Below are 10,767 nucleotides of genomic sequence, written 5' to 3' on the forward strand. Positions count from 1 at the left end.
GGAAAGAGAAAGAGAAACCCCAGAGAAGTTTACAGACACTTTTATACCCTTGGATAAACAAGCTCCCCTTTCCCCCCCCTTCCCCCATATATGGTTATCCCCTTTTGCAAAGCAATTCTATTGGCTATTTCAAACAAGTTGTTTTTCTATACATTCCCTTCCTTGCGGTTTCTAAGCTTGAGCAATTTGCAATTGTCAGCAACTGTCTGGCTAACTGTTTGTTTGTGGTTAGCACAGCACTGGTTAGGCTAACTTTGTTTTCACAGAACCCTTCACTTTTGTCCCATACCCTATCAGTTTTTCTTCTGAGTTTGCTCATGCTCAGTCTTGCTGGTTGTAGCCACTCCAGTTGCCCATACCTTGAAGAGACGCTTCACTTTCACTGTAATATCAGAAACTCTTACCCTGGAACAAGTTGCATGAACATACACAGACATTTCTCCTTCCACTTTAACGACTGTTTAAAAAAAAGTTCAAAAACGTATTTTTTGAAAAATGAAATTCCATTTTAAAATTATGTTTAAGATGTTTGAAATGGTTGTGGTTTTTTGGGGGGGGGCAATGATTCATGATCTTTAAAATGTTTTGTACTGTTTGGAGTGTTCAAATTGTATTGAAGAGTCTCTGTTGTGGCAAAACATTTGAATTCCCTTGTCCCAACAACACAGTCTGGGTGTTCAGAGCCAGCGTAGCATAGTGGTTAAAATGCTGGACTAGGACTGGGAAGACCTGAGTTTGAATCACCATTAAACCATGAAACTCACTGGGTGACTCTGGGCCAGTCATTATATCTCAGCCTGACCTACATCACAGGGTTGTTGTGAGGATAAAAATAAGCATGTACACTGCTCTGAGCTCCTCGGAGGAAGAGTGGGATATAAATATCCAAAGTAAACAAACAAACAAATAAACAGATTAAGCTATAAGAGGTTTTGTTATTAACATCAGAAACATTTAGTAATCTGGACATTGTCTGAAATGTCTCCTTGCTAAAATATATAACTTATCCCTGCAATCAGGCTCTGTACCAGAGGACTGGGGCATAACTATAATAGGGCAAGCGGAGACAGTTGTCTGGGGGCCCACTGCCTTGGGGGGGGGCCCAGAGGCAAGTCACATGACTGACTCCCCCAGCCACGCACCCGCCCGGGCTTCCTTCAGTTGTATTCATCCTCCCAAACTGATGTTAGTGTCAAGACCTGGAGCTACCAGAACAGCAGGTCTTTCTCTAGTACCATTCAATGACTTGCATCGTCCACAATTTACAAAACCTTTAAAAAAATAATTTAGGATGATGTTCTATTGTGGCACATAGGTGTATGTGTGTGTGTGTGTGTTTGTGTGTGTGTGTGTGTGTATGCTTTTTGTTATCACTATTCAGCCTCATTTAAGATTTCTTTACTTCACGAGCTGAGCTTCAGTGAGTGGGGCGGGATTTAAAATCTTGTCTCTGGGCCCACTCCAACCTTGCTACACCCCTGGACTGGAAAGTAGCAAAGATAACACAGATTTTCAAAAAGGGATCCAGGGGTGATCCAGGAAATTACAGGCTGGTTAGCCTAACGTCCGTTCCAGGCAAATTGATGGAAAGCATCCTCAAGGATAAAATTGTAAAGCATATAGAAGAACAGGCCCTGCTGGGAGTGAACCAGCATGGCTTCCGCAAAGGTAAATCTTGCCTCACCAGCCTATTGGAGTTCTTTGAGAGTGTCAACAGGCATTTGGTTAAAAGTGATCCGGTTGACATAGTATGCTTGGACTTCCAAAAAGCTTTTGATAAAGTTGTCCCCACCAAAGGCTCTTGAGTAAATTTAGCAGTCATGGAATAAGGACACCGGTTCAAGCAGTAATTGGTTGAAGGACAGGAAACAGAGAGTAGATTTGAATGGACAGTTTTCACAATGGAGGGAAGTGAGAAGTGGGTCCTCCAGGAATCAGTACTGGGACCAGTGCTCTTTAACTTGTTCATAAACGATCTAGACGTTGGTATGAGCAGCAAAGTGCCCAAATTTGCAGATGAAACTAAACAATTTAGGGAAGTGAAATCCACAACGGATTGTGAGGAGCTCCAAAAAGAACTCTCCAAACTGGGGGAATGGGCAACAAAATGGTAAATCTGTTTATACAGGTGAAACTCGGAAAATTAGAATATCGTGCAAAAGTCCATTAATTTCAGTAATGCAAATTAAAAGGTGAAACTGATATATGAGACAGACGCATTACATGCAAAGCGAGATAAGTCAAGCCTTAATTTGTTATAATTGTGATGATCATGGCATACAGCTCATGAAAACCCCAAATCCACAATCCCAGAAAATTAGAATATTACATGGAACCAAGAAGACAAGGATTGTAGAATAGAACAATATTGAACCTCTGAAAAGTATACAGTGTACTGTGCTTGATTGGCCAGCAAACTCGCCTGACCTGACCCCATACAGAATCTATGGGGCATTGCCAAGAGAAGGATGAGAGACATGAGACCAAACAATGCAGAAGAGCTGAAGGCCACTATTGAAGCATCCTGGTCTTCCATAACACCTCATCAGTGCCACAGGCTGATAGCATCCATGCCACGCCGCATTGAGGCAGTAATTGCTGCAAAAGGGGCCCAAACCAAGTACTGAATACATATGCATGCTTATACTTTTCAGAGGTCCGATATTGTTCTATTCTACAATCCTTGTCTTCTTGGTTCCATGTAATATTCTAATTTTCTGGGATTGTGGATTTGGGGTTTTCATGAGCTGTACGCCATGATCATCACAATTATAACAAATTAAGGCTTGACTTATCTCGCTTTGCATGTAATGCGTCTGTCTCATATATCAGTTTCACCTTTTAATTTGCATTACTGAAATTAATGGACTTTTGCACAATATTCTAATTTTCCGAGTTTCGCCTGTATGTAAGCAAGTGTAAAGAGATGCACATTGGGGCAAAAAAGCTCAACTTCACATATACAGTGATGGGATCTGAGCTGTCAGTGACTGACCAGGAGAGAGATCTTGGGGTCGTGGTGGACAGCTCATTGAATGTGTTGACTCCATGCATGGCAGCTGTTAAAAAAAAAAAAAGGCTAATTCCATGCTAGGAATAATGAGGAAGGGGGTTGAAAATAAAAATGCTAATATTAGAATGCCCTTATACAAATCTATGGTGCGGAAACATCTGGAGTACTGTGTACAGCTTTGGTCACCGTATCTTAAGAAAGATATTGTGGAACTGGAAAAGGTACAGAAGAGGGCAACCAAAATTATCAGGGGCCTGGAGCACCTTCCCTATGAGGCTAGGCTACAGTATCTGGGGCTCTTTATCTCGGAAAAGAGGTGACCAAGAGGAGACATAATTGAAGTGTATAAAAGTATGGATGTAGTGGAGAGGGTGGACAGAGAGGAAAAAATCTCCTTCTCTCACAACACTAGAACCAGGGGTCACCCATGAAACAGAAGGGTGGGAAATTTAGGAAGGGCAAGAGGAAGTACTTTTTCACATAGCATATAATTAATCTATGGAATTCTTTGCAATGGGTTGTGGTGATGGCCACCAGTTTGGATGGCTCTAAAAGAGGCTTAGACAGATTCATGGAGAACAGTTTCCTGGAGTCCTCCGCAGAAACCCTGTAAACCCTTGTAACAATACAAGGCCTGAAAGGGAATGTGCTACTGGGAACGTGCTATCACCTTCCTGATCAAAACGCTGACAGTGACTGGGAGTTGCAGCAGGAAATCAGGGAGGCGTCAAGGAGAGGCAGGGCTGTAATAATGGTTGACTTCAATTACCCACACATAGATTGGGTAAAATCACAGTCAGATAATGACAAAAAGGTCAAATTTCTAGACATGCTAAATTACTGTGCCCTCGAACAGTTGGTCTTGGAACCAACCAGAAAGGAGGCAACCTTGGACTTAATCCTGAGTGGCACCCAGGACCTGGTGCATGATGTCAGTGTCATCGGCAAATGGCAAATTAGATATAGAAGTGCACGTATGTCCAAACCCCCATCAACATCCTTTACCTTTGTCCCCTGAATATACTAAGGCGGATTTGCAGTCCCTACCCACTTTGTCCCATGAGGACTGGACATAGAATGAGAATGAGTGGTGGATGAAGAGATGCTAGCCATGATATATATGGATGGATAGACTGTGGTCTTTCAGGGGTAGGATGGTACTCTGGGTAGAATGGTATTCATGATTTCAGATATATAAGCTTGGAAGCAGCTACCCAGAGAATATTTCATATGATGCTGTTTTGTATGATTTCAAAGTCAGATATATGTGGGATATTGGTTCACCATAGGGGAGAGGGAGATATGGGTTGCTTCAAATGGATCTGAAGGTTCACATTGGAACAACAGAAAGGGGGGACTGATGTATGGCAAATTAGATATAGAAGTGCACAGCTTGACATAAGCAACGCCATTATGTTTAACTGAGCTCAAGGCTTTGCGAGAAGAGCCTTGTCAGTAGTTCTTGAAACTGTTTACTGGTACTTTTCCTTCCCTTAAAGTCAAAGTAACCCACTGAAAGATAAGGCTGGAACGAACTTGCTGGCAGTCTGCACACGTTCCCTAACCTTGGCCAATTATGATGATGAGATTGCTATGCAGCTGCATTTTGAAGAATACTTGTGACTATAAATGTGTTGCCTTCTGTAATGGTCCTGTGTCCTGCTCTTTGACATTAGTCGAGCAGCACCTTTACTGCTTAAGAGTAAATAAAGCTTTGATCGTAACTCCTCTCGTCTGGGCTGATTATTGGGCTCCATCTGCCCAGGAACAAACCTCCCCTATTGGGTCAAGGCTACCCCAATACAGTACATCACTTCAGGTAACAGTGACCATAGTGCAATCAAATTCAGCATACATGTTGGGAGAGAATCACCAAGGAAGTCTAACACAGACACTTTGAATTTCAGAAGAGGAAACTTCTCTAAAATGAGGAGTATGGTGAAAAGAAAGCTGAAAGGGAAAACCAGGAGAGTCACTTTGCTCCAGAGTGCATGGAATTTACTCAAAACCACAGTCCTAGAAGCCCAGTTAGATTGTATACCCAAAAGAATGAAAGGTACCACTAAGTCCAGGAAGATGCCAGCATGGTTAACAGGTACCGTCAAGGAAGCCATAAAAGGGAAGAAGACTTCCTTCTGAAATTCAAAGGCCTGTCCAAATGAAGAGAACAGAAAGGAACACAAACTCTGGCAAATGAAATGCAAGGTGACAGTAAGGGAGGCAAAAAGAGAGTTTGAGGAACACTTAGCTAAAAGCATAAAGGGGAATAACAAAAACTTCGTTAAATACATCAGAAACCTGTCAGGGAGGCAGTTGGACCATTAGACAATGAAGGAGTGAAAGAGATTATTAAGGAGGATATGGAGGTTGCAGAGAAGCTAAATGAGTTCTTTGCGTCCATCTTCACAGCAGAGCATACTGAACATATACCTGTTCCTGAACCAGACTTTTCGAGGATTGAGGCTAAAGAACTGAGTTAGATAGAAGTGATGAGAGATGATGTTCTAAACTGTCTGAAAAAACTGAAAACTAGCAAATCGCAAGGGCCGGATGGCATCCATCCAATAGTCTTCAAAGAACTCAAATGTGAAATTGCAAACCTCCTTGCTAGAATATATAACTTATCCCTGCAATTGGGCTCTGTACCGGAGGACTGGAGAGAAGCAAATGTAACACCGATTATCAAAAAGGGATCCGGGGTGATCCGGGAAATTACAGGCCAGTTAGCTTAATGTCCGTTCCAGGCAAATTGATGGAAAGCATCCTCAAGGATAAAATTGTAAAGCACCTAGAAGAACAGGCCCTGCTGGGAATGAACCAGAATGGCTTCCGCAAAGGTAAATCTTCTCTCACCAACCTTTTGGAGTTCTTTGAGAGTATCAACAATTGTGTGGATCAAGGTGATCAAGTTCTGGACTTCCAAAAAGCTTTTGACAAAGTTCCTCATCAAAGACTCCTGAGGAAACTTAGTTGTCATGGGATAAGGGGACAAGTACATGTGTGGATTGTAACTGATTGAAAGACAGGAAACAGAGGGTAGGTATAAATGGAGAGTTTTCACAATGGAGGGAAGTAAGAAGTGGGGTCCCCAGGGGATCTGTACTGGGACCGGTGCTTTTTAATTTATTCATAAATGATCTAGAAGCATGGGTAAGCAGCGAGGTGGCCAAATTTGCAGATGATACTAAACTCTCCCGGGTAGTGAAATCCAAAAGAAATTGTGAGGAGCTCCAAAAGGATCTCTCCAAACTGGGTGAGTGGGCGACAAAGTGGCAAATGCCATTCAGTGTTGGCAAGTGTAAGATGATGCACATTGGGACGAAGAACCCCAACTTCAAGTATATGCTGATGGGATCCGAGCTGTCGGTGACTGACCAGGAGTGGGATCTTGGGGTCATGGTGGACAGCTCGTTGAAAGTGTCAACTCAATGTGAGGCAGCTGTAAAAAGGCCAATTCCATGTTAGGGATAATTAGGAAGGCGATTGAAAAGAAAACGGCTAATATTATAATGCCCTTATACAAAACTATGGTGCAGCCACACTTGGAGTACTGCATACAATTCTGGTCACCACATCTAAAAAAAGAACATTGTAGAACTGGAAAAGGTGCAGGAGAGGGCAACCAAGATGATCTGGGGTCTAGAGTACCTTTCTTATGAGGCAAGACGCCAACACCTGGGGCTTTTTAGTTTAGAAAAAATAAGACTGCGGGGAGACATGATAGAGGCCTATAAAATCATGCATGGTGTGGAGAAAGTGGAGAGAGAGAAATTCTTCTCCCTCTCCCATAACACTAGAACCAGGGGTCATCCCTTGAAATTGATTGCCAGGAAATCTAGGACCAACAAACGGAAGTACTTTTTCACACAACGCGTATTCCACTTGTGGAATTCCCTGCCACGAGATGTGACAGCCAACAACCTGGATGGCTTTAAGAGGAGTTTGAATAACTTCATGGAGGAGAGGTCTATCAACGGCTACTAGTCAGAGAGCTGTGGGCCACCTCCAGCCTCAAAGGCAAGATGCCTCTGAGTACCAGTTGCAGGGGAGTAACAGCAGGAGAAGGGGCATGCCCTCCTGCCTGTGGCTTCCGTAGGCATCTGGTGGGCCACTGTGAGAAACAGGATGCTGGGCTAGATGGGCCTTGGACCTGATCCAGCAGGCTGTTCTTATGTTCTTATGACAAGGTCTATCAATGGCTACTAGGCTGATATCTGTGGGCCAGCTCCAGCCTCAGAGGCATGATGCCTCTCAATACCAGTTGCAGGCGAGCGATAACAAGGCATGGACATGCCTCTTGCCTGTGGGCTCCTCAAAGGAATCTGGTGAGCCACTGTAAATAAACAGGATGCTGGAATGGATGGGCCCAGTGCCTGATCCAGCAGGACTTTTCTTAGGTAGGGAGAGAAACTTGCCTAAATATCTCCTCTTGGACAATAAAATTTAGAATATGACACCCAGGGTCCACATTGCAGAGACCCACACATAAGTGCATTCACAGTCAACAAAAAGAAAGCAAAGACTGTGGAACATGAATATTCATTAATTAATTTGAACCAATTATGCAGATTTGTACATAACAGAGACACAAAAACACATCCGCCAATACAAGTTCCCAAGACATTTCAAAAGCAACAAAGGGAAAAGCAAATTGAATCAAAAGAAGAAATCTTATGAGGTTTCATATTTCACACAAATGAGGAAGATGCCTAGGCTTGTGTAGACGATTTATACAATGTATGAGTGTGCGCATGTGCAGTAAGGCATTTCTTTCTCCTGAAGCTCTTTCCACACTGCAAGCATGGTTTCTATGACATATAAGAAGTTCTTCATTCCAGCTGGAGATCTTGCCAAACACACAAAAATTTAAATGGGTTCTCCCCAGTGTGAATTCTATGATGCCTAGTAAGAGATTCACTCCTGCTGAACCTCTGGCCAAATTTCAAGCATTTATGTGATTTCTACCCAGTATGTGTTCTAAGATGTAAACTAATAGTGTCATTCCTGATAAAGTTCTTTCCACACTCCAAGCATTCATAAGCTATCTACCCAGTGTGGATTCTATGGTGTATGGTAAGAGCACCCCCCGTACTGAACATCTTCCCACACTCAAAGCATTTAAATGGTTTCTCCCCACTGTGAGTTGCGTGATGTTGTTTAAGACTTCCACTCTGGTTGAAGCTCTTCCCACAATCCAAGCATTCATGTGATTTCTCCCCTGTGTGGGTTCTATGTTGTATTATTAGAGCTCCACTCTGGCTGAAACTCGTTCCACACTCCAAACATTCATATGGTTTCTCCCCAGTGTGGCTTCTATGGTGTAATGTCAGAAGTCCACTCCGGCTGAATCTCTTTCCACACTCCAAGCATTCATATGGTTTCTCCCCAGTGTGGGTTCTATGATGTCATTTGAGACATTCACTCCAGATGAAGCTCTTTCCACACTCCAAACATGTATGTGGTTTCTCCCCAGTGTGTGTTCTATGGTGAAATGTAAGATATCCACTTTGGCTGAATCTCTTCCCACACTCTAAGCATTCATATGGTTTCCCCCCAGTGTGGGTTCTATGATGTCGTTTAAGATGTCCACTCTGGCTGAAGCTCTTTCCACACTCAATGCATTCATAGGGTTTCTCTCCAGTGTGGGTTCTATGGTGTAATGTAAGAAGTCTACTCCAGCTGAAACTCTTCCCACACTGCAAGCATTTATATGGTTTCTCCCCAGTGTGGTTTCTATGGTGTACAGTAAGTTGTTCACTACTGCTGAAGCTCTTTCCACACTCCAGAGATTTGTGTGGTTTCTCTCCAGTGTGGGTTCTATGATGTCGTTTTAAGCTGTGCACTCCAGCTGAAGCTCTTCCCACACTCCAAGCATTCATATAGTTTCTCCCCAGTGTGGATTCTATGATGCCTAGTAAGAGACTGACTCCTGCTGAAGCTCTTCCAAGCATTACTATGGTTTTCCCCCAGTGTGGGTTCTATGATGTCGTTTAAGATACTCACTCCGGCTGAAGCTCTTCCCACACTCCAAGCATTCATATAGTTTCTCTCCAGTGTGGCTTCTATGGTGTAATGTAAGTTGTCCACTACTGCTGAAGCTCGTCCCACACTCCAGCCATGTGTGACATTTCTCTCCAGTGTGGCTTTTCTCTCTTTCTTGATTTTTTGACGTTTTGGATTTCATGCTGAGAAGCAGGTGATCCACTCCTGCTCTTCCCTTCTGCTCCAGGTTTTAGTACCTTCTGGTTTCTCTTTTTTCATCTCTCACCTCCTAACAATCTTCTGCTGTATTTCTCCCAATTTTTCATCTTCCAATTGTCTTGTGCTGCAGTGAAGAGAGTAAACTAGTCAGAGCCTAGAACAGGAAAGGATATCTTCTTAGAACAAATAGTGGAAATGCAAAGAAGAGGCTGGCAGCTATCCCACCTATATTTGATTACAGCCTATCCCGCCTATACATGATTACAGCCATTTCTGGAGGTAGATGACCTTCCAACATTTATGGTAACATGCTGGTAAGCTCTAGGCTTGACTTCTGTAATGCACTCTACATGGGGCTACCTTTGTACATAGTCCAGAAACAGCAATTGGTACTCAATGCGGCAGCCAGAATGGTCTCTGGAACAACCCAAAGGGACCCTATAAGACCCTTTTTGAAAGAACTGCACTGGCGCCCAATATGTTTCTGTGTAAAAGTACAAAGTGCTGGTTATTACCTATAAAGCCCTTAATAGCTTGGGTCCAGGGTATTTAAGAGAGTGCCTTCTTTTTCATAAACCCCTATCGCCTATTAAAATTGTCTGGGGAGGTCTGGTTACAGTTGCTGTCAGCTCGTTTAGTAGCAACTCAGGATTGGGCCTTCTCTGTGGTTGCCTCGGGGCTTTGAAATATGCTCCCCGTTGAAATAAGTATCCCCTTCTCTGTCTTACAAATTACAAATATCACATGTATTCATTATTCAATACCAAAATAATCCCCCAAATTGCTCCATTGATACAGATACCTGATATGTCTCTTTATACCAGAGACAATGCCTTTTCCACAGAAAAAATCTTGACTCAGGCGGCCGCGCTCTCTCTCCTGCCTGCCTGCCCACCAAATCTTTGTGAGTCGTCCTTCCCAATGTTATCTCGTTTTCTCGATACAGCCACAAACAATGATTTATAATGGGCTGTAGCTGGTGTGACTAACAGTCAAAATAATCAACCTCATCACATGCTCTCATAATTAATCCAAGCTGCATCCCAGCATTGCGCGTCTGTATAACCACTTGAAGAGATCATGTTACACAAATATGTGGCTTGTGCCAACTCAATAAAAACATAGCCAACTAGTATCTTAACAGATAAATACATCAAAGGTACGGCAGAATCACGAAGTATCTAAACAAAGCCTGTGGACTAAGCCCTGCATATTATCATAGCTAACTCATCCCTATCTACTATGAATGCTAGTCTCTCCGCATATAAAGAGCCACCCCACTGTCACCTGCAGATCTCTCCTACTACAAATAAGTACTAAGGCTCTTAGTGTGCATAAAACTGCAAAAAGTACACACATCCTAAGATCTATAAAATACATGCTAAATCATGGGTCACATTTAATCCCAAAGGTGTCAAAGTCCTAAATTTATGCGTGAAAAAAGCTTCCTGCCACAGTCTGTTGCATAGCAATTCTATCGGATTTACTGGGGATGTGTCTATTGATGACCCAATATTTGATGTCATCAAAAGAGTGACCCATCTGCATATAAT

This window comes from Hemicordylus capensis, chromosome 3 (genome assembly GCF_027244095.1).
Source record: "Hemicordylus capensis ecotype Gifberg chromosome 3, rHemCap1.1.pri, whole genome shotgun sequence".
NCBI lineage: Eukaryota > Metazoa > Chordata > Lepidosauria > Squamata > Cordylidae > Hemicordylus > Hemicordylus capensis.